The sequence below is a fragment of the Haematobia irritans genome, chromosome 3, assembly GCF_050003625.1.
Source record: "Haematobia irritans isolate KBUSLIRL chromosome 3, ASM5000362v1, whole genome shotgun sequence".
In the NCBI taxonomy this organism is placed as follows: Eukaryota; Metazoa; Arthropoda; class Insecta; order Diptera; family Muscidae; genus Haematobia; species Haematobia irritans.
Genome location: NC_134399.1, coordinates 87,502,870 through 87,529,031, shown reverse-complemented (window position 1 = coordinate 87,529,031; position 26,162 = coordinate 87,502,870). Strand labels below are relative to the sequence as shown.

Below are 26,162 nucleotides of genomic sequence, written 5' to 3'. Positions count from 1 at the left end.
GCAAAGGTTTACTTGGAGTTACTTGAACTTTGCATAGGGAGTAGAATTAACATTATAAATATGCACACCCAATTTGGTTGAAATCGGTGCATATTTAGATATAGCTCCCATATATAGCTTTCGCCCGATTTACACTTCTATGGCCCCAGAGGCCAAAGGTTTACTTCCAGTTACTTGAAATTTTGCATAGGGGGTAGAATTTACATTATAAATATGCACACCGAATTTGGTTGAAATCGGTTCAGATTTAGATATCGCTCCCATATATAGCTTTCGCCCGATTTAAACTCCTACGGCCCCAGAGGCCAAAGTTTTACCCCCGAGTTACATACATTTTTGCACAAGGAGTAGAACTAACATTATAAATATGCATACCGAATTTGGTTGAAATCGGTTCAGATTTAGATAAAGCTCCCATATATATCTGATATGACCACCGTATAACCACCAATGTTTCATTTCGAAAATTAATATGTTTTGCACTGAGATTGAATTTTAGACATGTGTGCAAATTTTATCAAAATCGGCTTGGAAATAGACAAAGCCCCCATATATGTTCTTCCGATTTTAGCAAATATGGTCAAAATACCCACATGTTCCTTGTAAAATCGACACTGTTAAGCCGATAACTCGCAAAAATTATTGAAATTTACCTATACTCTAATTTAGGAGCCACCGTGGTGCAATGGTTAACATGCCCGCCTTGCATACACAAGGTCGTGGGTTCGATTCCTGCTACGACCGAACACCAAAAAGTTTTTCAGCGGTGGATTATCCCACCTCAGTAATGCTGGTGATATTTCTGAGGGTTTCAAAGCTTCTCTAAGTGGTTTCACTGGAATGTGGAACGCCGTTCGGACTCGGCTATAAAAAGGAGGTCCCTTGTCATTGAGCTTAACATGGAATCGGGCAGCACTCAGTGATAAGAGAGAAGTTCACCACTGTGGTATCACAATGGACTGAATAGTCTAAGTGAGCCTGATACATCGGGCTGCCACATAACCTAACCTAAACTAACCTATACTCTAATTCGTATATATCGACCTATAGATAGAAAATGAAAATTTGCGAAATTTTATGGAATTTAAATATTTCCAATATTTTTATACCCTCCACCATAGGTGAGGGGTATATTAACTTTGTCATTCCGTTTGTAACACATCGAAATATTGCTCTAAGACCCCATAAAGTATATACATTCTGGGTCGTGGCGAAACTCTGATTCGATCTGGGCATGTCCGTCCGTCCGTCCGTCAGTCCGTCTGTTGAAATCACGCTAACTTCCGAACGAAAAAAGTTATCGACTTGAAACTTTTACGTATAGTCCCTTTTATAGCACTTTTACGTATAGCCCCATACACGCAAAGAAAAAAAAAACGTTTGGAAAACGTGTACCGAAAACGTTTTTCTTTTGTTAGAGTTTTTTGAATTGCTTCGAAAATTTTAAACCTTTATCACCAAAAAAATTCGTTTGTTATAAAATTTTTATTTTTTCAATAAAAAAAGTTATTTTTGAAACAACAACACAGTCCAATTCGTTTATAACAAACACTGTTCTTTCCTGACTTTAGGTTTTTAATAAGACACATTTTACAGTTCAACATTTAATATACTACAATGTAATGTTGAACATTTTTTCGGAATCTTCCGAACATATCTGGAATATATGTAAAAAAAAAAAAAACAAAAACAAAAAAAAACTTTGGTCGAAGCAGGGATCGAACCCACGACCCTTGGCATGCAAGTCGGACGTAGCAACCACTGCTCCACGGTGCCAAACTAAATGTTTGTTTCTGTTAAATAAGCTTTGTTTATTCGGTTCGTGGGCGCCGCAAGCTATGCTATATAAATATAACTTATATGGATATTTATCTATTGATGACCATAACAGGTACATAGCTCAGTGGTTAGTGTGTTGGCTTACAAAGTGCATGGTCCGCGGTTCGATTCTCCGTCCAGGCGAAAGGTAAAAAAATTTTAAAAGTTTATAAAATCGTATACTTTCTTCTACATTGTTGGTATTACAGGAAAAGGTGTTAAGAACTAAAAAACTCGTGGATGTGAGAAAGATGTGAGGGAAAATGCAATTAGCAAGAAAACAATGTTTTTTTTTGAGTTTGTCTTTATGAAATTGTTTTTACATCCTGGAAAAGAATAAATGTTTATCACAAAAAGTATATACTTTTCTTCCAAATACACTTCCTTACAGCGAAAAGCAAATGAGAAACGAACTTTGTTTGTCTAAAATTTCGTTTGGGAGGAAAGAATTATTTTTTTGCGTGTATAATCGGACCCTCAGATTTGGCTTGAGGAGCCTCTAAGAGAAGCAAATTTCATCCGATACCGTTGAAATTTGGAACATGGTGTTAGTATATGGTCTCTAACAACCGTGCCAGAATTGGTCCATATCGGTCCCTAATTATATATAGCCTCCATATAAAACACTCTCTAGATTTGAACTCCGGAACCTCTTGGAGGAGCAAAATTCATCCGATCCGGTTCAAATGTGGAACGTGGTGTTAGTATATGGCCGCTAACAACTATTGCAAAATTGGTCCATATCGGTCTATAGTTAAATATAGCCGATCCCCAATCACACAAAAATTGGTACATATCGGTTCACAATCGTGGTTGCCACTCGAGCCAAAAATAATCTACCAAAATTTTATTTCTATAGAAAATTTTGTTAACACTTTAGATTTTTTTAGATTTTTTTTAATTTCATTTCTATAGAAAATTTTGTCAAAACTTTATTGCTGTAGAAAATTTTGTCAAAATGTTATTTCTATAGAAAATTTGGTCAAAATTTTATTTCTATAGAAAATTTTGTCAAAATTTTATTTTTATAGAAAATTTTATCAAACTGAATTATATACGTATTTAATCGGTCTTTTTTAATTTAATATATACCACGTATGGACTTACTTAAAATTTAGAAGACGGTGTTAGGAGGTTTTAAGATACCTTGCCATCGGCAAGCGTTACCGCAAACCAAATAATTCGATTGTGGATGGCAGTGTTTAGAAGAAGTTTCTACGCAATCCATGGTAGAGGATATATAAGCATCGGCCTGGCCGAACTTACTGCCGCATATACTTGTTTTTACTAACCTTTGATTCTATACATTTTGTGAAAGTTTAAAAAATTTTGTCCAAATCGGTCCATATTTAAATATTTGTATATTGGAATATAAACCTTTATGGTGTTCCTAACAAATTTGAAGGTGTTAAGATGGTATCAAAAATATTGATATACACTTTCCTTACTTGTGTTTTTTTAGAAAAGCAGCTAAAAAGTTCATTTTTCGGGAAAAATACAAACAAAAGTGTGGTTTTACCAGGGCTGTGGAGTCGAAGCCGGAGTCGGAGTCTTGGAGTCGGAGTCTGTAGATTTTGCTGGAGTCGGAGCCGGAGTCGTATAAATTTTGCTCGACTCCGACTTCGGCGAAACAAACTTTGAAAAACACTTCATATCTTTGCAACTAAAGAAATATTTCGACAAATTAGATTCGATTGGGGTTTTTAATCGAACAACGAAAAACGAAGTACTGAACCATTCAAGGTGTATTTATATGGGTGAAATTTCATGGTGATATAAAAAGTAGGTTTTACTACAATGTGGGCAGAATTGTATAGTCCATTTTTAACGTAGTAAACTATCGATTTTTAGCCCTATATATGCTCTTGATAAAGGTACAATTTTAAGGCAATATAGCAGTAGAACCTAACGTTCTGAATTTTTGGCAGGCATGTCGAGTATCAAAAAATTGTCATACCGGACAATTTTGTGAAATAGCACCTACATATAAACCCATCTCCGATTTGTTTTAAGATATTTTTCCCAGTCTAAAATTTTCATAAGACTTCTCTGAAGTTTTGAGATATTTGAGATCCATAAATAAATGCGGAAATTTCCTGTCGGCCCAGATTTTGTATATGGAGATAATTACTTGAGAAATCTCCATATATACCCGATGTCCTTAGAAGCTGTAATTTTAAATTAAATCTCTACCAAATTACCATCTGAGGCGGTCTCTTGGGAGAAAGTTTGTTTCATTAAAGCCACTCGAAATTCTTTACATTAAATTAATGGCCTGTTGACATTAAACAAGAAATTTTCCTAAAAATAAAAATTTTAATTTTAAATTGCAATATTAAAGAAAATAACAAGTATATACGGCCGTAAGTTCGGCCAGGCCGAAGCTTATGTACCCTCCACCATGGATTGCGTAGAAACTTCTACTGAAGACTGTCATCCACAATCGAATTACTTGGGTTGCGGTAACACTTGCCGATGGCACCGTATCTTAAAACTTCCTAACACCGTCTTCTAAATTGGAATGTAGTCCATACATAGTATATATTAAACTAAAAAAGGCTGATTTAATACGTATATAATTAAGTTTGAAAAAATTTTGTATAGAAATAAAATTTTGATAACAGTTTCTACTCTAATTTTTTGACAAAATTTTCTATAGAAATAAAATTTTGCCAAAATTTTCTATAGGAATAAAGTTTTACAAAATTTTCTATAGGAATAACATTTAAAAAAAAATTCTATAGAAATAAAATTTTGACAAAATTTTCAATAGAAATAAAATTTTGGTAGATTATTTTTAGCTCGAGTGGCAACCATGATTATGTACCGATATGGACCAATTTTTGTGTGATTGGGGATCGGCTATATATAACTATAGACCGATATGGACCAAATTTGGCATGGTTATTAGCAGCCACATACTAACACCACGTTGCAAATTTCAACCGGATCGGATGAATTTTGCTCCTCCAAGAGGCTCCGGAGTACAAATCTGGGAATCGGTTTATATGGGGGCTATATATAATTATGGACCGATATGGACCAATTCTTGCATGGTTGTTAGAAACCAGATACTAATACGATGTACCAAATTTCAGCCGGATCGGATGAAATTTGCTTCTTTTAGAGGATCCGCAAACCAAATCTGGGGATCGGTTTATATGGGGGCTAAATATAATTATGGACCGATATGGACCAATTTTGGCGTGGTTATTAGAGACCATATACTAACACCACGTACCAAATTTCAACCGGATCGGATGTATTTTGCTCCTCTAAGAGGCTCCGGAGGCCAAATTTGGGGATCGGCTTATATGGGGGCTATATATAATTATGGACCGATATGGACCAATTTTTGCATGGTTGTTAGATACCATATACTAACATCACGTACCAAATTTCAGCAGGATCGGATGAAATATGCTACTCTTATAGGCTCCGCAAGCCAAATCTGGGGGTCAGTTTATATGGGGGCTGTACGTAAAAGTGAACCGATGTGGCCCATTTGCAATATCATCCAACCTACATCAATAACAACTACTTGTGCCAAGTTTTAAGTCGATAGCTTGTTTCGTTCGGAAGTTAGCGTGATTTCAACAGACGGACGGACGGACATGCTAAGATCGACTCAGAATTTCGACCCAGTATATATATGCTTTATGGGTTCTTAGAGCAATATTTCGATGTGTTACAAACGGAATCGCAAAGTTAATATGCCCCATTTGCAATACCAACCAACCTACATCGATAACAACTACTTGTGCCAAGTTTGATAGCTTGCTTCGTTGGAAGTTAGAGTGATTTAAAGAGACGGACGAACAGACATGCTTAGATTGACTTAGAGTTTCACCTCGATCCAGAATATATATGCTTTATGGGTTCTTAGAGCAATATTTCGATGTGTTACAAACGGAATCACAAAGTTAATATACCACCATCCTATGGTGGAGGGTATAATAAAACTGCTTTCAAAACTGCTTCTTATGTGCCTTCAAGAAGGTCTTTATGGCGGCTATATAGGAACTGATTAAATTCTTTTTTGAAGCAGTTTTTTACAGACATAACATACATTCATGATGGTTGGTATAATTATACGAACAGATTAGACAGACAACATTACTTAACTAAAAGTAAAAAGCAAATGTAAATCAATATATGGCGTTGCTTGAATAAAAAGTTTTGCATTCCTTAAGGATACGGAAATAGAAAATTTAAAACAAAAGATCAATTTAAACCACTATGCGATAGCTAGTCAACAGCACCGACCACAACTCAAAGTCAACTACGTGTATTCTAGCAAAAAACCCACTGTAACTCTTGAATGGTTCACAATAAGTCATACATTAAAAGCACAACATTATTGCATGCAGGATATACATATCCCGTATTCTTGTATAGCAACTACTAATGTCACATTAGAAATACTATCAACAATAAGCAATTACTAATTTTTGTGAAAGAACTGATATATAGATTAAGTGTATATTAGGGTGGATTTTATCGTAACCTATTGGCGTTGAGATTTTTAAAATGATGCATGAAATTTTAGGGCTTAAACAATAGCACTAAGTGTAAAATTTTTAAAAAGTTGAAAGATCAAAATGTCGATTTCGGAATATCGACTTTTGCAAAATACCGATTGTTTTGATTCTCGTTACAATGCCTACACAGGCAATTCGATTGGTTGTTGATGCTCAAGAAGCGAAATCAGAAGATTGATCTTTATGGTAGCTAAAGATCAATCTTCCATTATCCAACAGCAATTAAGAAAAGTGACCCTTCTAAAAATTTGTGGTCAATAAGATTCGAGGGAAACATCATCCATCGAAGTTTTACTTGCGGTGCACAACTTCAGGATTAAATCCGTATTTAATTAATGAGTACTAAATTTTCTGTTTTTTATTGCGATATAGAAGTACTTTTCCTATCATTGCTCAAATAATAAAAGAATCAACAAATGTAGATCTCCATGCATTTTTTAGAACCATTTGTTTTTTCATGCGTTTTATTTTACAATTTCAGTTTCAACAATTTGAAAACGCGTTGCATTCAGACTTTTTTCAGATTTTTAAATGGAAAAAATTTTGCTATTACTTTTGAATACAAATTTCAAATTATCAATGTCAACAATTCGAAAACTCTTCAAAATGCCTTAGCATATTAAAAACAAGTATATACTGAATTAAGTCCGGCCGGGACTTAAATACCCACCACCATGAATCAAATATAATAGTTTCCTCGGAAAATTCTGCGTCGTAGCGGGTTACTTGATAATATATAGAATTTCAGGGGGGTTTATGACAAATATTCTCCCAAGCAGATCAGTTCAACGAGTACGCTTCCCGAAGATACATTTAAAATTTCTACCTAAATCAAATTCTGGATTTATAGGAACCATTTTTGTTTGAGTTTTAGAGGAATCATAATCATCTCGTTTAAGTGTGCAAGAAAATGATTAAATAACGCCTTGATCTAAAATCTGTAGATTTTACACCGAAAATATGGACATTTTAAATTCAGTCTCAAACAATAAATAAAACAACAATAAATAATAAACATTGGAGATACTCTACATCTCTACTACACAACGAAACAGGATCCGTGAAATGGGAAGAATTTGTTGTTATGCTTAATTCCAATTACCTGAACAAAGCAAAATATTCCGCTGATAAGGTCTTGCAGTGAATAAGACTTTTATTAATACCACAATCATTAGAATTATCAAATTGGAAGTCGTATGTTTATCGAGGCTATTCCTGTAATAATATCTGTATAGTCATACATATTCCAAAATATTTGAATTGTTTATGAAAATGCAGATTAAGGTTTTATCCTAATTTTTCCCTTTGATAATGTATAGATAAATATAGATTAAAACATATTGTTAATATCTCTGATGAAAAATCTTATTTGTAGCAATATCTAAAAGATAAAATCTCATTCAAGCATTGTAATTATATTGAGAAATGAAGACTAATAAAGACGAGTTCAAAAAATTTAAAAATTGAATTGAATTTCAAACAATTTTCATGATCAATGCGCCTTCTATATCGGTTTATATGGCGGTTCTAGAATCTAGACCCCAAATCGGAGGGCCGGTTTACAAGGGGGCTATATCAAAACTTGTACCGATACACAATATATTCAGAATCCTAAAAAACTCCAGATTTTCAATTTCAAGCAAATTGGATAAAAACTACGGTTTCTAGAAGGCCAAGAAGTAAAATCAGGAGATCGGTCTATATGGGGGCTGTATGAAAACATAGACCGATACACGCCATTTTCAGCACACCTCTTTACGGTCCTAAAATACCTCTAGATTTCCAATTTTTGGCAAATTGGATAAAAACTACGGATTCTAGAAGCTCAAGAGGTAAAATCAGGAGATCGGTCTATATAAGGGCATATATCAAAACATGGACCGATACTCACCATTTTCGGCACACATCTTTATGGTTCTTCAATACCTCTAGATTTCGAATTTTATACAAATTGGTTTCTATAAGACCAATACCCAAAATCGGGAGGGCGGTTAATATGGGGACTATATCAAAATCAAAACCTGGACCGATATAGCCCATCTACGAACTTGACCTGCCTGCAGACAAAACACGAGAGTGTGGAAAATTTCAGCATGATAGCTTCATTGTTGAAGACTGTAGCGTGATTACAAAAGACAGACAAACGGACATGGTTATATCGACTTAGAATTTCTCCCTGATGAAGAATATGTATAGTTTATATAGTCGGAAATTGATATTTCGGTGTGTTGCAAACGGAATGACAAACTTATTATACCCCCTCACCATTCTAAGGTGGTGGGTATAAAAATAGTTTGATATCAAATCTAAGTATCAGGTGAGAATTTTTGACATTTACTACATTTTTTACGCTTTATGCAGTTATATGAAGTCTTCGACGTTTACAACAATTTTGTCGGTATAAAAAAAAAACCAGTATATACGGCCGTAAGTTCGGCCAGGCCGAAGCTTGGATTGCGTAGAAACTTCTTCTAAACACTGCCATCCACAATCGAATTACTTAAGTTGCGGTAACGCTTGCCGATGGCAAGGTATCTTAAAACCTCCTAACAACATCTTCTAAATTGTATGTAAGTCCATACGTGGTATATATTAAATCAAAAAAGTAGACATAAAATTGTGACAAAATTTTCTACAGAAATAAAATTTTAACAAAATTTTCTATAGAAATAAAATTTTCACAAAATTTTCTATAGAAATAAAAATGTTAACAAAATTTTCTATAGAAAGAAAATTTTAACAAAAATTTCTGCAGAAATAAAATTTTAACAAAATTTTCTATAGAAATAAACTTTTGACAAAATATTCTATAGAAATAAAATCTTGGTAGATTATTTTTGGCTCGAGTGGCAACCATGATTATGAACCGAATAAAATTTGAACAAAATTTTCTATAGAAATAAAATTTTGACAAAATTTTCTATAGAAATAAAATTTTGACAATTATGAAAATTTTATTATTAACCGAATAAAATTTTAACAAAATTTTCTCTAGAAATAAAATTTTGACAAAATTTTCTATAGAAATAAAATTTTGACAAAATTTTCTATATAAATAAAATTTTGGTAGATTATTTTTGGCTCTAGTGGCAACCATGATTATGAACCGATATGGACCAATTTTTATGTGATTGGACCAATTTTGGTATGGTTCTTAGCGACCATATACTAACACCACGTTCCTTTAACCGTATCGGATGAATTTTGCTCCTCCAAGAGGCTCCGGAGGTCAAATCTGGAGAACGTTTTATATGGGGGCTATATATAATTATGGACCGCTATGGACCAATTCTGGCACGGTTGTTAAAGATCATATACTAACACCATGTTCCAAATTACAACCGGATTGGATGAAATTTGCTTCTCTTGGAGACTTCGCAAGCCAAATCTGGGGATCGGTTTATATGGGGGCTATATATAATTATGAACCGATGTAAACCAATTTTTGCATGGTTGTTAGAGACCATATACCAATATCATGTACCAAATTTCAGGCGGATCGGATGAAATTTGCTTCTCTTTGAGGCTCCGTACCCAAATCTGGGGATCGGTTTATATGGGGGCTATATATAATTATAGACCGATATGGACCAATTTTTGCACGGTTGTTAGAAACCATATACCAACACCATGTACCAAATTTCAGCCGGATCGGATGACATTTTCTTCCCTTTGTGGCTCCGTAAGCCAAATCTGGGGATTGGTTTATATGGGGGCTATATATAATTAAGGACCGATATGGACCAATTTTTGCATGGTTGTTAGAGACCATATACCAACATCATGTACCAAATTTCAGCTGGATCGGATGAAATTTTCTTCCCTTTGTGGCTCCGCAAGCCAAATCTGGGGATCGGTTTATATGGGGGCTATATATAATTATAGACCGATGTGGACCAATTTTTGCATGGTTGTTAGAAACCATATACCAACACCATGTACCAAATTTCAGCGAGATCGGATGAAATTTGCTTCTCTTTTAGGCTCCGCAAGCCAAATCTGGGGATCGGTTTATATGGGGGCTATATATAATTATGGACCGATGTGGACAAATTTTTGCATGGTTGTTAGAGACCATATACCAACACCACGTACCAAATTTCAGCCGGATCGGATGAAATATGCTTCTGTTAGAGGCTCCACAAGCCAAATCTGAGGGTCCCTTTATATGGGGGCTATACGTAAAAGTGGACCGATATGGCCCATTTTCAATACCATCCGACCTACATCTCTTTTGCGTTCTCTACGTTCACTTTCACATGTGTCCTAGTTGTTATCGTCAATTCTTCTCATTGTTCGTCATGTATCTTGTTTCTCTTCATTGAAAGTTTATCGACCGTTTACTCTGCCTTCATTAAACCGACTGTATCACCGATAATATAAATGCCCTTGTGCATTTAATTTCAGTTTAGGCACAACACTTAATACAGCTTCCTGGATCCGTTTTTTCGACTAGTAAACAAACGAAGAGCGCGTCTTTCGACGACAAAACTTTATATTTGTCAAAAACAATTTGACAATTCAAAATGAAAACGTTTATTTTTTATTAGACTTCCTAAAAATACGGTATCAAAATACAAAGTCATAAAGATTTATGCAAAATTTCCAAATTTAATTTCACATATTACATAAAACTTACCTCTGTCAATCATATACTTTGCGTGTTCGAAAACAAATACTGCGATTTAATGCAAACGAAATGGTTTCACCCTAACATGTGGTTGCTTATTGAACAAAAGAGTCGGAAAAACTTATAACCATTTTAAGGTGTTCTTCACAAAGTGAATGCATATGTGTTTCCAATCTGTAATTCATAAGGATGTCAACATGCACCCATATAAATATCTTGGGTCGCTCTCATTTCTAAGTAGAGGACATAATGTTCATTGTGTTTTCCAGGAAATCGTTTGAAGTCAATGGTTTTAGGAATCTAAACATACTACAGAGAGATGTTATTTATATCCACCACCATAGGATGGGGAGTATACTACTTCAACATTCTGTTTGTAACGCACCGAAATATTGGCCTCAGACCCATATATTCTTGGTCATTGTGAAATTCTGTGTCGATCTAGCGATGTCCGTCCATCCGTTTGTATAAATCACACTAACTTCCAAACGAAACAAGCTATTGACTTGAAATTGGGTACAAACAATTGTTATATTAGCGCAAATGAGTGATAGCGGACCGGAACTGTTAGGGCTATCCTCCATATAAACCGATCCGGTTGAAATTTTGTACAAGATGTTAGTATGTGTCCTCTAACAACCATGCAAAGATTGGTCCATAACGGTTAATAATTACATATAGCCCACTATAAAATGATCCACAGATTTGACTTCTGGAGCCTCTTGGCGGAGCAAAGACTGAGTCGATCTAAGCATGTCCATCCGTCCGTCCGTTCGTCTGTTGAAATCACGCTAACTTCCGAACGAAACAAGCTCTCGATTTGAAACTTGGCACAAGTAGTTGTTATTGATGTAGGTCGGATGGTATTGCAAATGGACCATATCGGACCACTTTTACGTTTAGCCCCCATATAAACCAACGCTCAGATTTGGCTTGCGGAGGCTCTTGGAGGAACAAAATTCATCCGATCCGGTTGAAATTTGGTACATTGTGTTAGTATATGGTCTCTAACAACTATGCAAAAATTTAATTTGTATATAAAATTTTGTCAAAATTTTATTTCTATAGAAAATTTTGTCAAAATTTTATTTCTATAGAAAATTTTGTCAAAATTTAATTTCTATAGAAAATTTTGTCAAAATTTTATTTCTATAGAAAATTTTGTCAACATTTTATTTCTATAGAAAATTTTATCAAACTGAATTATTTAATCGTATTTAATCGGCCTTTTTTTGTTTAATATATACCCCGTATGGAATAACTTACAATTGAGAAGACAGTGTTAAGAAGTTTGAAGATACCTTGCCATGGGCAAGTTTATCGCAACCCAAGTAATTCGTGGATGACAGTCTTTAGTTTTTATGTAATCCATGGTGGAGGGTACATAAGATTCGGCCTGGCCGAACTTACGGCCGTATATACTTGTTTCTTGTGGCATCAAACAAACCGAGACGTGTTGACATTTCCCAATAAAAAAAGTAAAATAAAATGACGGTAAGCATTGCTCTTGTCATCAGTGAGTAAACTAAATAATCTGGACTGTAATAAAGAGACCAAACGAGAGCAGTGATGTTTCACCAATAAAGATCTCAAGCTCGAAGAATACGTAGAATATTTTTTGAACTTAAAGTTATGTATGGTGTTTTAATTGAAAGCTAATGGCAAATAAATATAAAAAGAAAAATTCTAAACGAATATAGCAGAATTTTATTTTTTATACCCTCCACCATATTTTTTATACCCTCCACCCTCCACCGTGATTTCAAAAGACGGTCCGTCCGTCCGTCTTTTGAAATCACGCTAACTTCCGAACGAAACAAGCTATCGACTTGAAACGTGGCACAAGTAGTTGTTATTGATGTAGGTCGGATGGTATTGTAAATGGGCCATATCGGTCCACTTTTACGTATGGTTAGGTTAGGTTATGTGGCAGCCCGATGTATCAGGCTCACTTAGACTATTCAGTCCATTGTGATACCACAGTGGTGAACTTCTCTCTTATCACTGAGTGCTGCCCGATTCCATGTTAAGCTCAATGACAAGGGACCTCCTTTTTATAGCCGAGTCCGAACGGCGTTCCACATTCCAGTGAAACCACTTAGAGAAGCTTTGAAACCCTCAGAAATGTCACCAGTATTACTGAGGTTGGATAATCCACCGCTGAAAAACTTTTTGGTGTTCGGTCGTAGCAGCAATCGAACCCACGACCTTGTGTATGCAAGGCGGGCATGCTAACCATTGCACCACGGTGGCTCCCACTTTTACGTATAGCCCCCATATAAAGGGACCCTCAGATTTGGCTTGTGGAGCCTCTAACAGAAGCATATTTCATCCGATCTTGCTGAAATTTGTTACATGGTGTTGGTATATGGTCTCTAACAACCATGCAAAAATTGGTCCACATCGGTCCATAATTATATATAGCCCCCATATAAACCTATCCCCAGATTTGGCTTTCGGAGCCTCAAAAAGAAGCAAATTTCATCCGATCCGGCTAAAATTTGGTACATTGTGTTAGTATATGGACTTTAATGACCATGCAAAAATTGGTTCACATCGGTTCATAATTATGTATAGCCCCCATATAAACCCATCCCCAGATTTGGCTTGCGGAGCCTCATAAAGAAGCAAATTTCATCCCATCCGGCTGAAATTTGGTACATGGTGTTGGTATATGGTCTCTAATAACTATGCAAAAATTGGCCTACATCGGTCCATAATTATATATAGCCCCCATATAAACCGTTCTCTAGATTTGATCTCCGGAGCCTCTTGGAGGAGCAAAATTCATCCGATCCGGTTCAAATTTGGAACGTGGTGTTAGTATATGGCCGCTAACAACCATACCAAAATTGGTCCATATCGGTCTATAGTTATATATAGCCGATCTCTAATCACACAAAAAGTGGTCCATATCGGTTCATAATCATGGTTGCACTCGAGCCAAAAATAATCTACCAAAATTTTACCCCTTTTCCTTTGCCAAAGTCAAATCATCGATTTGATTGCAGTTGGGCGAGTTTATTTTGAATGTGCTTCCTCTTTCTTCGTTTGTTTTGTTTTTTTTTTTTATTATTATTTTTTTAATTTTAATAATTGTTATACCCGCCACCATAGGATGGGGGATATATTAACTTTGTCATTCCGTTTGTAACACATCGAAATATTACTCTAAGATTCCATAAAGTATATATATATTCTGGGTCGTGGTGAAATTCTGAGTCGATCTAAGCACGTCCGTCCGTCTGTTGAAATCACGCTAACTTCCGAACGAAACAAGCTATCGACTTGAAACTTGGCACAAGTAGCTGTTATTGATGTAGGTCGGATGGAATTGTAAATGGGCCATATCGGTTTGTAAATGGCCATTCCGGCTGAAATTTGGTACATGGTTTTGGTATATGGTCTCTACAACCATGCAAAAGTTGGTCCACATCGGTCCATAATTATATATAGCCCCCATATAAATTCATCCGATCCGGTTGAAATTTGGAATGTGGTGTTAGTATATGATCTCTGGCATCCGTGCAAAAATTGGACCACATCGGTTCATAATTATATATAGCCCCATATAAACCGATCCCCAGATTTGGCTCGCGGAGCCTCTAAGCAAATTTCATCCGATCCGGTTGAAATTTGGAACATGGTGTTAGTATATGGTCTCTAACAACCGTGTCAGAATTGGTCCATATCGGTCCATAATTATATATAGCCCCCATATAAACCGTTTTCTAGATTCTCACCTCCGGAGCCTCTTGGAGGAGAAAAATTCATCCGATCCGGTTCAAATTTGGAACGTGGTGTTAGTATATGGCCGCTAACAACCATACCAAAATTGGTCCATATCGGTCTATAGTTATATATAAGCGATCCCCAATCACACAAAAATTGGTCCATATCGGTTTATAATCATGTTTGGCACTCGAGCCAAAAATAATCTACCAAAATTTTATTTCTATAGAAAATTTTGTCAAAATTTTATTTCTATAGAAAATGTTGTTAAAATTTTATTTCTATAGAAAATTTTGTCAAAAATTTATTTCTATAGAAAATGTTGTCAACATTTGATTTCTATAGAAAATTTTGTCAACATTTTATTTCTATAGAAAATTTTGTTAAAATTTTATTAGAATAAAAAATTTTGTTAATTTAATATATACTACGTATGGACTTACTTACAATTTAGAAGACGGTGTTAGGAGGTTTTAAGATACCTTGCCATCGGTAAGCGTTACCGCAACCCAAGTAATTCGATTGTGGGTGGCAGTGTTCAGAAGAAGTTTCTACGCAATCCATGGTGGAACATAAGCTTCGGCCTGGCCGAACTTACGGCCGTATAGACTTGTTTCCATTAATCATTGTTGTTGTTGTTTTGATTTCAGCTTTTTTACTTTGTTCTTCATATTCTATCAAAGTCCCTAGAAACGTGTTAACGACAACTTAAATTTCAAAATTTAGACTTCATTTCAAGTAGAAATTATGCTATGTTTCAAGTAACAAATGTCTTTAAAATAAAGTGTTGAAGAACATTTCCAATTTTACAATGCTTTCAAGCTCTGTAGTCAAGATAAAAAATGTCAACAAATTGTAAGACGATTTAATTAATTTTGAAGAATTTTTCAGAATTATCAAAGTCAAGTTAATCTTATTCAAACACAAATTTCTTTCAAGTCAAAATACTCATGTTTAAATCGAATGTCTTACCTATAACGATAAATCGACTTCATTCAAAAATGTATTGACTTTTGGACAATAAAAAAAATATATCAAAGAAATGTGTCTTATATGCAAAGAAAAAAATCACATAAGAATTTTAAGGACAAGAAATCTTTTGCCTCTGACAATATTTTTTCGGAATTTTTAAAAATTATATCAAGTCAACAAATTTAAAGACCATTTAATTATTTTTGAAGAATTTTTCTGAATTATTAACCCTGGAAAGTCATTTTTATCTTTTGCACCCTAACGCCAACCTTCGTCATTTTGACTACGACCTAATTTAAGACGTTATAGTTTGCATCATGGACAAAAATTAGAACCGAAATTTGAGTTTATTTTCTTATTCAATTTGTTTTGCATAAAACAAAAATTCATAAAATTAATTAGTATATTTATCATTTCGCAATAGTCAAAAACGCATTTTAGATCGAAAGCGAAATTAGGTATCGTCAGAGTTAAAGCCAAATTGACCTCAGTCCAAGAAAATTTTGTTGCATTGAAGGACAAACCGATTTCTCTGAAAAAATTTATCGACTTTTAGACAATGAAAAAAAAATATATATGTCAAAAAGATATGCCTTGTATACAATTCACTTACGAATTTTACGGCCAAGAAATCTTTGGCCTCAGATTTATATATTTTCAGTGTATTTTCAATGGTCCCAACATAAGGGGATTTTCTGCTTTCCGGTAGCTTTCAGTTTCTTAAGAAATACGCTTAGACTTTTCATTTAATTGTCAAAATAAAACTTGCGTTTGTTGTATAACCACTAAAAATCTTAATGAATTTTGTTCTTTATTTGATGTGGCTTTGTTAGAGATTTAAGTTTTATGCTACGATAGAAATGCATTGGCACAGATTCAAGAAGAGTAAGAAGAAGCAGTACAGAAGAAGAATGGAAACAAAAACCTGCTGAAAGGACAAATCAACAACAGCAACTAAACTTAAGGTAATCTGGAAGGAATGAAATTGAATTGGACAAATAAAATTGTTATACCCAAAAATCTAAGCAAAATGTGCTACAAATATATATGAGAGAATTAATTAAAGAGAATAAAAGAGAGATAGAGAGACAGAATGTCTTATAGTTGTAATACAAATAGGGGGTAAAAATGTCAATAGAAATAAAATACTGGTATTCATTGAGTCTGCGCCTTCTCAGAGAGTATAATGAAAACTGTTATATTTTGCCGATAATACCGTTAAGGTCATGTACTTGAATTGTGAATTTACAAATTTCATAGATATAAAATCAGGTTTCATGGGATCAGTAAAAATAGTATTGCAGACAACGTGGTTGGTTATTATCCGGTATCCGCGCGTCTTCACACAATATTAGTGAATGTTAATACGACTTCCATACTCTATATGGGGGGGTCGTTTATATTCTATGAAATATTCTAACAAACATTAACGGTAGAACGAACGACGACAATTTTTGCGAAAGTAACGATACAATTATCCGGTCTATACGAGCACCAAGGATGTGTACTATATGAAATGTCAATTTATGGTGCGTCTTTTATTATAAGAGGGGATGTGTTGGTGTGTGAATGTGCTTTTCAGCGAGAATGTGTTACACTTGTGATTAAAAATTAAAATGTGAAGGGCAGGAAAGTGCGTATATGTGTGTGTGTGTGTGTGTGGAGAGGGGGGAGTGTATATGGGTATGCCAAGGATAATTACCCTAAAGCACATGCATGTATTTTCTGTGATGATGATGGCTATAATTAAAGGCAACACTGGCCAATAACCTATCCCACTAATAAAGGTGTTGCTCTGTTCAATTACCACGTTTAGTGCAATTTTTATTTTTCGACTCATTGCGATGTGGTTAATGGATATAAGTGTGTATGTTAGGAATTAAACGAAATGTGTAAAATAATGAAGGTGTAAATCAATCTCCTATGGCAAAATAAAAGTTCAGAAAGTGTTAACCTTCAGTAAAATGCCACAACCCCAATAAAGGAAATAATAACAAAAGATTGAAATGTAGAAAATAAGTGGCGACAATGTAACAAAAATACAGTGTACAAATTAATAAGAAACCCCATAATAGTAAGGGTCTTGAAAGCAGCTTTAAGTGATTTTCAGGTTCATGGTGGGGAATTTGTGTGAAAATTTTTGAAAAAAAAAAAAACAAAACGAAAAGTTCTTCAAAGAGGAGGGTAAAAGAAAATTCGAAAAGAAACAAATTCCATGCACGGCCACTTACAACTACTCGTGTATAGTGAAGAAACCAAATTTCTGAAGCATACCCTCAAGTGCAACATTGAATGATGATGAAAACCTAAATGCAAAAAAAAAAAGAAGATAAGAATACCTCAAATGGCACTATGAGGTTGCCGATTCATTAAAAATGCATGTGTTTTCTTTTCTTTTGATTTTCTCCTAGTTCCTTTATATAGCCGCTAGTGAAATGGTTTAACTTGTAGTTTCTCGAACAGCTATGAATGTGAATAATATGCTTGCAAGAGTTAACAACGAATGTGCATGTACGTACCTTCAACAAAAGAAAAAAAACATCAAAAAATGTAACGAAATGAAATCAAGTATTGTTAACAATGATTGAAATCGATTTGAAATCAAAATTGTAAAGGGTAACTTACTTGGAAGCTTACGATAGTGTATAAAAGAAACAAGTTTTTTTGACAAAGAAACCATAAAAGTTTCGTCAAAAGTATTTTCCAAAAGATTTAACAATAAAAATGTGCAAAAAAAAAAATCTTGAAAAAAACCAAAACAAAAAAGAGTGCCCTAAAAGATTTCTTCCTATAATGAAAAATTTTGTGTATTAACGAAAAGTGTATTTCGAAGGAAAGATATGTAAAATATCCATAGTAATCCATTAATCAAATACATTCTATTACATTTACATTATATATCGATTTGACAAAAACAATCATTTGTTTAAGCTCGAAATATATGACATAAAATTTGTGATCAAATCCAACACACAATATTTATGAAGGATATGTGTACACTTTAGATTCATAAATCATTCTGATTCAAATGTTGAATTTATGCTAAAATTAATAAAATCTATTTACGAACTACACTAAAAAAAAACAAAAAGTTTATTTGGATCCAAAAATGTTTACCCTCTCTTAAGGACTTTGGTATAGATTCCCAGCCAAAGATATTGTTTCTTTAAACTAAGGATTTTCTAGCTTTAAATCTAGGCTCTATAAGATCAAAATTAGGATATAGATCTCATTTATCGAATTTTTATTCTCGTTTTGTAGTGTGTTATCGCAGTTATACATCCTCAGCAAAAAATAACGAAATTTGTTATAGCCGATTTAAATTTATTTTACACTCAAAAAAAAGTGAACTCTCTATTTCACTAAAGCCATTTTAACTTTATTTTAGTTCATGAAATTATTATGTTTGGAGAGAGTTTCCTTTACACTAATATTTTTTATACCCTCCACCATAGGATGGGGGTATATTAACTTTGTCATTCCGTTTGTAACACATCGAAATATTGCTCTAAAACCCCATAAAGTATATATATTCTGGGTCGTGGTGAAATTCTGAGTCGATCTGAGCATGTCCGTCCGTCCGTCCGTCTGTTGAAATCACTCTAACTTCCGAACGAAACAAGCTATCGACTTGAAACTTAGCACAAGTAGTTGTTATCGATATAGGTCGGAAGGTATTGCAAATGACCCATCGGTCCACTTTTACGTATAGCCCCCATATAAACGATCCGACTGAAGTTTAGTACATGATGTTGGTATATGTTCTCTAATGACCATGCAAAAATTGGTCCACATCGGACCATAACCCTTTCCGACCTATAGCCGATCCACGAGATAGATTTTCCTAAATTTTTGAATTCTGTTGTTTATGTGTACATAGAACATTTGAAATTATTAAGTTTGTTCAGTTTGATCCTGTATCCTGTTTTTTTCAGGATACGCACAATTGTTGCAGTCCGCTAAATTCCGGTAAAAGTCCGGACGTAAAAATATCAAAAAACACAAAATAATCACGAAGTTACTGTTTGCATACAATATTTAATATGTTTTTTTGTTGAAAACACTTGTTTGATGAAATATTCCACAATTTAAATAATTTTAAATTATTTGCAAACTTATCTCTTCCACTCATTTTTACAAATGCGGAAAGTACACTGCTGAAACTACAAAATTAATAGGAAAAGCAAATATTTATAACGGTTCTTCACATTCTTAGACAAAGAGAGATCATACACAATTATTGTTTTGCCGCTCTTATCGCAGTACGTCATATATTAAAGAAATTATAGAGACTTAAACTTACCCGCACAATTGTGCGTACACGGTCGGAAAGGGATAAATATATATAGCCCCCATATAAACCGATCCCCCGATTTGGCTTGCGGAGCCTCTAAGAAAAGCTAATCTCATCCGATCCGGCTGAAATTTGGTACATGGTGTTGGTATATAGTCTCTAATGACCGTGCAAAAATTGGTGCATATCGGTTCATAATTATATATAGCCCCCATATAAATCGATCCCCAGATTTGTCCTCCGGAGCCTCTTGGAGGAGCAAAATTCATCCGATCCGGTTGAAATTTGGAACATGGTATTAAAATCTGGTCTCTAACAACCATGCAAAAATTGGTTCACATCGGTCCATAATTATATATAGCCCCCATATAAACCGATCCCCCCCATTTGGCTTACAGAGCCTCTAAGAGCAAATTTCATCCGATCCGGCTGAAATTTGGTACATGGAGTTGGTATATGTTCTCTAATGACCATGCAAAAAGTGGTCCATATCGGTCCATAAATATATATAGCCCCCATATAAACCGATCCCCCGATTTGGCTTGCGGAGCCTCTAAGAAAAGCTAATTTCATCCGATCCGGCTGAAATTTGGTACATGGTGTTGGTATATAATCTCTAATGACCGTGCAAAAATTGGTGCATATCGGTTCATAATTATATATAGCCCCCATATAAATCGATCCCCAGATTTGTCCTCCGGAGCCTCTTGGAGGAGCAAAATTCATCCGATCCGGTTGAAATTTGGAACATGGTATTAGAATCTGGTCTCTAACAAACACGCAAGAGTTGGTCCATATCGGTCCATAATTATATATAGCCCCCAAAGAAACCGTTCCCCAGATTTGATCTCCGGAGCCTCCTGGATGAGCAAAATTCATCCGATCCGGTTGAAATTTGCAACGTGGTGTTAGTATAAGGCTAATAACCTAATAACCATGCCAAAATTGGTCCATATCGGTCTATAGTTATATATAACCGATCCCTAATCACACAAAAATTGGTCCATATCGGTTCATATTCATGGTTGCCACTCGAGCCAAAAATAATCTACCAAAATTTTATTTTTATAGAACACATTGTCAGAATGTTATTTCTATAGAAAATTTTGTCAAAATTTTGTTTCTATAGAAAATTTTGTCAAAATTTTATTTCTATAGAAAATTTTTTCCAAATTTTATTTCTATAGAAATTTTTTTCCAAATTTTACTTCCATAGAAAATGTTGTCAAAATTTTATTTTGTCAAAATGTTATTTCTATAGAAACTTTAAACTTAATTATATACGTATTTAATCGGCATTTTTTAGTTTAATATATACCACGTATGGAAAATTTTTTCCAAATTTTATTTCGAAGAAAATTTTTTTTCCAAATTTTACTTCTATAGAAAATATTGTCAAAATTTTATTTTGTCAAAATTTTATTTCTATAGAAACTTTAAACTTAATTATATACTTATTTAATCGGCATTTTTTAGTTTAATATATACCACGTATGGACTATGTGGTATATATTACGGTGTTAGGAAGTTTTAAGATACCTTGCCATCGGCAAGTGTTACCGGAACCCAAGTAATTCGATTGTGGATGACAGTCTTCAGTAGAAGTTTATACGCAATCCATGGTGGAGGGTGCATAAGCTTCGACCTGGCCGAACTTACGGCCGTATATACTTGTTTTTGTGTACGTTTGTTAAATTAACTAAAACCGAGGAAAAGAATATACTCAAATGAAGCATAATGATTAACTAAATTCGTGTCTTCCACAAAATAGTTCAAAATTTCTTTAAATTTGTAAATTTTACCAAAAATACGTCCATTATGAACTTCGTATGTCAATAAAGACATTCTTGGAATTTTTAACTCCAATTTTTTCCTTCAAACTACAAAATTTTCTTGAATTTGTCGAAAAATATTTACTTATTTTTATGTCATCGGCGTGATGCCAACGTTTATAATACTGTTTAGTTAAAATTTTCTACAAATATTCAAAATTTTCTAAAACTAACCGATAGTTTTCTTCCTTGTGGGTTTACTGTCTTTTCAGTGTAGATCGTGAAAATTAGTTGATTTTGTTAAATTTTGCAAGATGTGGGAAAGGTTTCCTTATTTTAAGAATTTTTTACTTACCTAATGACATGAACTAAAAATGAAAGAAAACGTTGTATAGAAATGAAGTACACAATTTTAATGATTTTGAAAATATTTCATATTTACCTTCAATGGGTGAAGTTGAATTAAATTGAATTCACAAGTTTCTGAAATTAGTAAATTTTCTTAAAATTGTGTTTGTTTTGAACTTCATATAGCGCTAAAAACATTTTAAAAAATTTTATAACCAATATTTTGCCTCAAAATATAAAATTTTCTTAAACAACAGACAAAAAATATTTTTTTAGGCATTTGACAAAAATTATAAACTTAGAAAAATATTTCAGCTACAATTTAGATACAAATTAGAAAAATATTTTAGCTACAATTTTCTAAAATAAATCTACACTTTCATTCACGATGCACACACAGAAAATTTCATTAAAAGTCAGCCAACGAAAATTTTCATTGATATAACGAAACATTTTCATACAATGAAAATATTCGCTAATAAATCGAAACGTTAAATTGATTAACAGAAAATTCGTTATAATAACGAACAATTTCGTTGTATTAACGAATTTGTTTCATTGCCTGACTTTTAACGACACATTTCGTTAATATAACGAAACTTTTTCTGTTAGTGTGGGTTAACTTTTTTCTGGGCGCATCTAAAAAATCCACATTATAATAGACACTTTAAAATAAAAAATCTTTTCGTAATTTCAAAACTAAAAAAAAGTAATCCAAAGATGGAAAATCCTCAAAAAAAAGTATTAGCCCATATTTGAAGTTTTTTTGTCTCTCATCAAAAGATACAATATTTCAGTTAATTTAAAGATTATTTCTTTAAATCAAAAATTTTTTCCTTTCTTTTAGAAAATTTTTTCTTACTTCGAAGACATATGGCCTTTGTTTTTATACCCTCCACCATAGGATAGGGGGGTATATTAACTTTGTCATTCCGTTTGTAACACATCGAAATATTGCTCTAAGACCCCATAAAGTATATATATTCTGGGTCGTGGTGAAATTCTGAGTCGATCTGAGCATGTCCGCCCGTCCGTCCGTCCGTCTGTTGAAATCACACTAACTTCCGAACGAAACAAGCTATCGACTTGAAACTTGGCACAAGTAGTTTTTATTGATGTAGATCGCATGGTATTGGAAATGGGTCACATCGGTCCACTTTTACGTATAGCCCCCATATAAACGGACCCCCCGATTTGGCTTGCAGAGCCTCAAAGAGAAGCATATTTCATCCGATCCGGCTGAAATTTGGTACATGGTGTTGGTATATGGTCTCTAACAACCGTGCAAAAACTAGTTCACATCGGTCCATAATTATATATAGCCCCCATATAAACCGATTACCAGATTTGGCTTGCGGAGCTTCACAAAGAAGCAAATTTCATCCGATCCTGCTGAAATTTGATACATTGTGTTGGTATATGGTCTCAAACAACCATGCACAAATTGGTCTACATCGGTCCATAGTTATATATAGCCCCCATATAAACCGATCCCCAGATTTGGCTTACGGAGCCTTACAGAGAAGCAAATTTCATCCGATCCGGCTGAAATGTGGTACATGGTGTTGGTATATGGTCTCTAACATCCATGCAAAAATTGGTCCACATCGGTCCATAATTACATATAGAGCCCCTATATAAACCGTTCTTCAGATTTGACCTCCGGAGCCTTTTGGAACAGCAAAATTCATCCGACCCGGTTCAAATTTGGAACGTGGTGTTAGTATACGGCCGCTAACAACCATACCAAAATTGGTCCATATCGGTCTATAGTTAGGTTAGGTTAAAGTGGCAGCCCGATTAAGTTTTAGACTCACTTAGATTTTTCAGTCCATTGTTATATATAGCCGATCCCCAATCACACAAAAATTGGTCCATATCGGTTCATACTCATGGTCAAATTTTTTTTCTATAGAAAGTTTTGTCAAATTTTTTTTTTCTATAGAAAGTTTTGTCAAAATGTTATTTCTATTGAAAATTTTGTTAAAATTTTATTTCTATAGAAAATTTTATAAAAATTTTGTAAAAATTTTATTTCTATAGAAAATTTTGTAAAAATTTTATTTCTATAGAAAATTTTGTAAAAATTTTATTTCTATAAAAAATTTTGTTAAAATTTTATTTCTATAGAAAATTTTATAAAAATTTTGTAAAAATTTTATTTCTGTAGAAAATTTTATAAACATTTTGTAAAAATTTTATTTCTATAGACAATTTTATTAAAATTTTATTTCTATAGAAAATTTTGTCAAAATTTTATTTTTATAGAAAATTTTGTTAAAATTTTATTTCTATAGAAAATTTTGTCAAAAATTTATTTCTATAGAAAATGTTGTCAAACTGAATTATATATGTATTTAATCGGTTTTTTTTTAATTTAATATATACCACGTATGGACTTACTTGCAATTTAGAAGACGGTGGTAGGAGGTTTTAAGATACCTTGCCAAGCGTTTCCGCAACCCAAGTAATTCGATTGTGTGTTTAGAAGAAGTTTCATGGTGGAGGGTACATAAGCTTCGGCCTAGCCGAACTTACGGCCGTCTATACTTGTTAATTGTTTCTTTTCTTTTTTTCAAAGACATATGGCTTCAATTGTGGGATGCAAATTTCAAAGATACGTCTCTTAAAAAACTAAGCATATAGAGCAAAGCCTATGAATTATCTTTTAATTAAAGTCCTTAATATACACAATTTGTGTTGCATAACTGTGGAGCTGTGGAGTCGACAAAATTTTGTTCTACTCCGTCTCCGACTCGGACTCCAGCATTTCTTACTAGCCTCGACTCCAACTCCGGAGTCGACTCCATGTGGTGTACCTAAATCTCATTTTAACAGTACTCCAATTGTAATTTTAAGATGTAGTGTTCCAAAAATAGACCGATATAAGTATTATATTTTGCCATATGTGTTTATATGTCCAAAAAACGCTAATTTTAAATTTGATACGACTCGACGACAAATCTCAGCATTTTAGGGATGTAAAGAACTCTACATTTTAATGTCAGGCCAATAATTTAAAATACGACACAAGATTATATAGAGACCACATCAAAATATGGATAGATAACAACAATCTCCAGAATATGTATTTATAAAAACAAAAAATTTCAAAAACTAATTAGGCTTCCAGACATTTTATAAAAAATAAATCTATATAAAAAAGAAAAATACACAAAAAACAAAATGTTGGGCTAATCAGATAAAAAGTTTAGATGCTAAAAAATGTAATGTGTTGGATACATAAAACAAACATAAACTGCCATAAATTAGGACGGGCGGAATTTTAAATAACCACTACCATACAACAGATGACAGAAATAGTTGGACAGTTACTAATATTGTTTCTACAGAAGTAAAATAGTGAAACATCGATATATAAATGGTCTATCAGTTATGGACATTAGAGGCCATTAATTTAATGTAAAGAATTTCGAGTGGCTTTGGTGAAACAAACATTCTTCCAAACGACCGGTTCAGATGGCACGTTGGCAGAGGTTTTATTTAAAATTACAGCTTCCAAGGACAGGGGGTGTATATGGAGATTTATCAAGTAATTATCTCCTAATACAAAAGCTTGGCCGACGGGAAATTTCCGCATTTATTTATGGATCAAATACCCAGCAAAAAATATGGAAGTTCTTCTCAAGGCACAACTTTAAAAGACCTTCCAAAAATTCCCTCCCAAAAATGTTCTTTATTTTAACTGCACAGGAAGTTCATTTGAGTCAATTTTTTATAACCCGCTTTTTTCATATTTTTAATGGGAAATTTATTTCTTTTTTGTTTCAAAAAAACATATTAAGAATTTATAAAATGGTACAAATTATTTAAATTTAGCCGAAAAAATGTTAAATCCTTCCTAGAAAGATTGCAAATTTTTGAAAATATTTGGTAACAAACGTTCCAGACAAGCGTTATAATGCATTAAAAATCATAAAAAAATGTTAAAAATTATTAATTTGCCAAAATATCACAAACATTTTTAATTCACATTCAAAACACTGAAGTGAAGTGAAGTAAGAAGTGATGGCAATGCAGCGGCTGTTGAAATG

The 26,162-nt window shown here is 33.7% G+C and overlaps 1 protein-coding gene across 1 annotated transcript in view; it reads left to right on the top strand.

The window, feature by feature from the left end:
* The first annotated feature begins 17,011 nt into the window (after positions 1 to 17,011).
* kek4 (kekkon 4) overlaps positions 17,012 to 26,162 on the top strand; it is a 324,301-nt gene continuing 315,150 nt past the window's right edge. The window contains exon 1 of the mRNA XM_075300539.1: positions 17,012 to 17,222. The gene's annotated coding sequence lies outside the window, so the exon portion shown is untranslated. The remainder of the gene's footprint in view (positions 17,223 to 26,162) is intronic.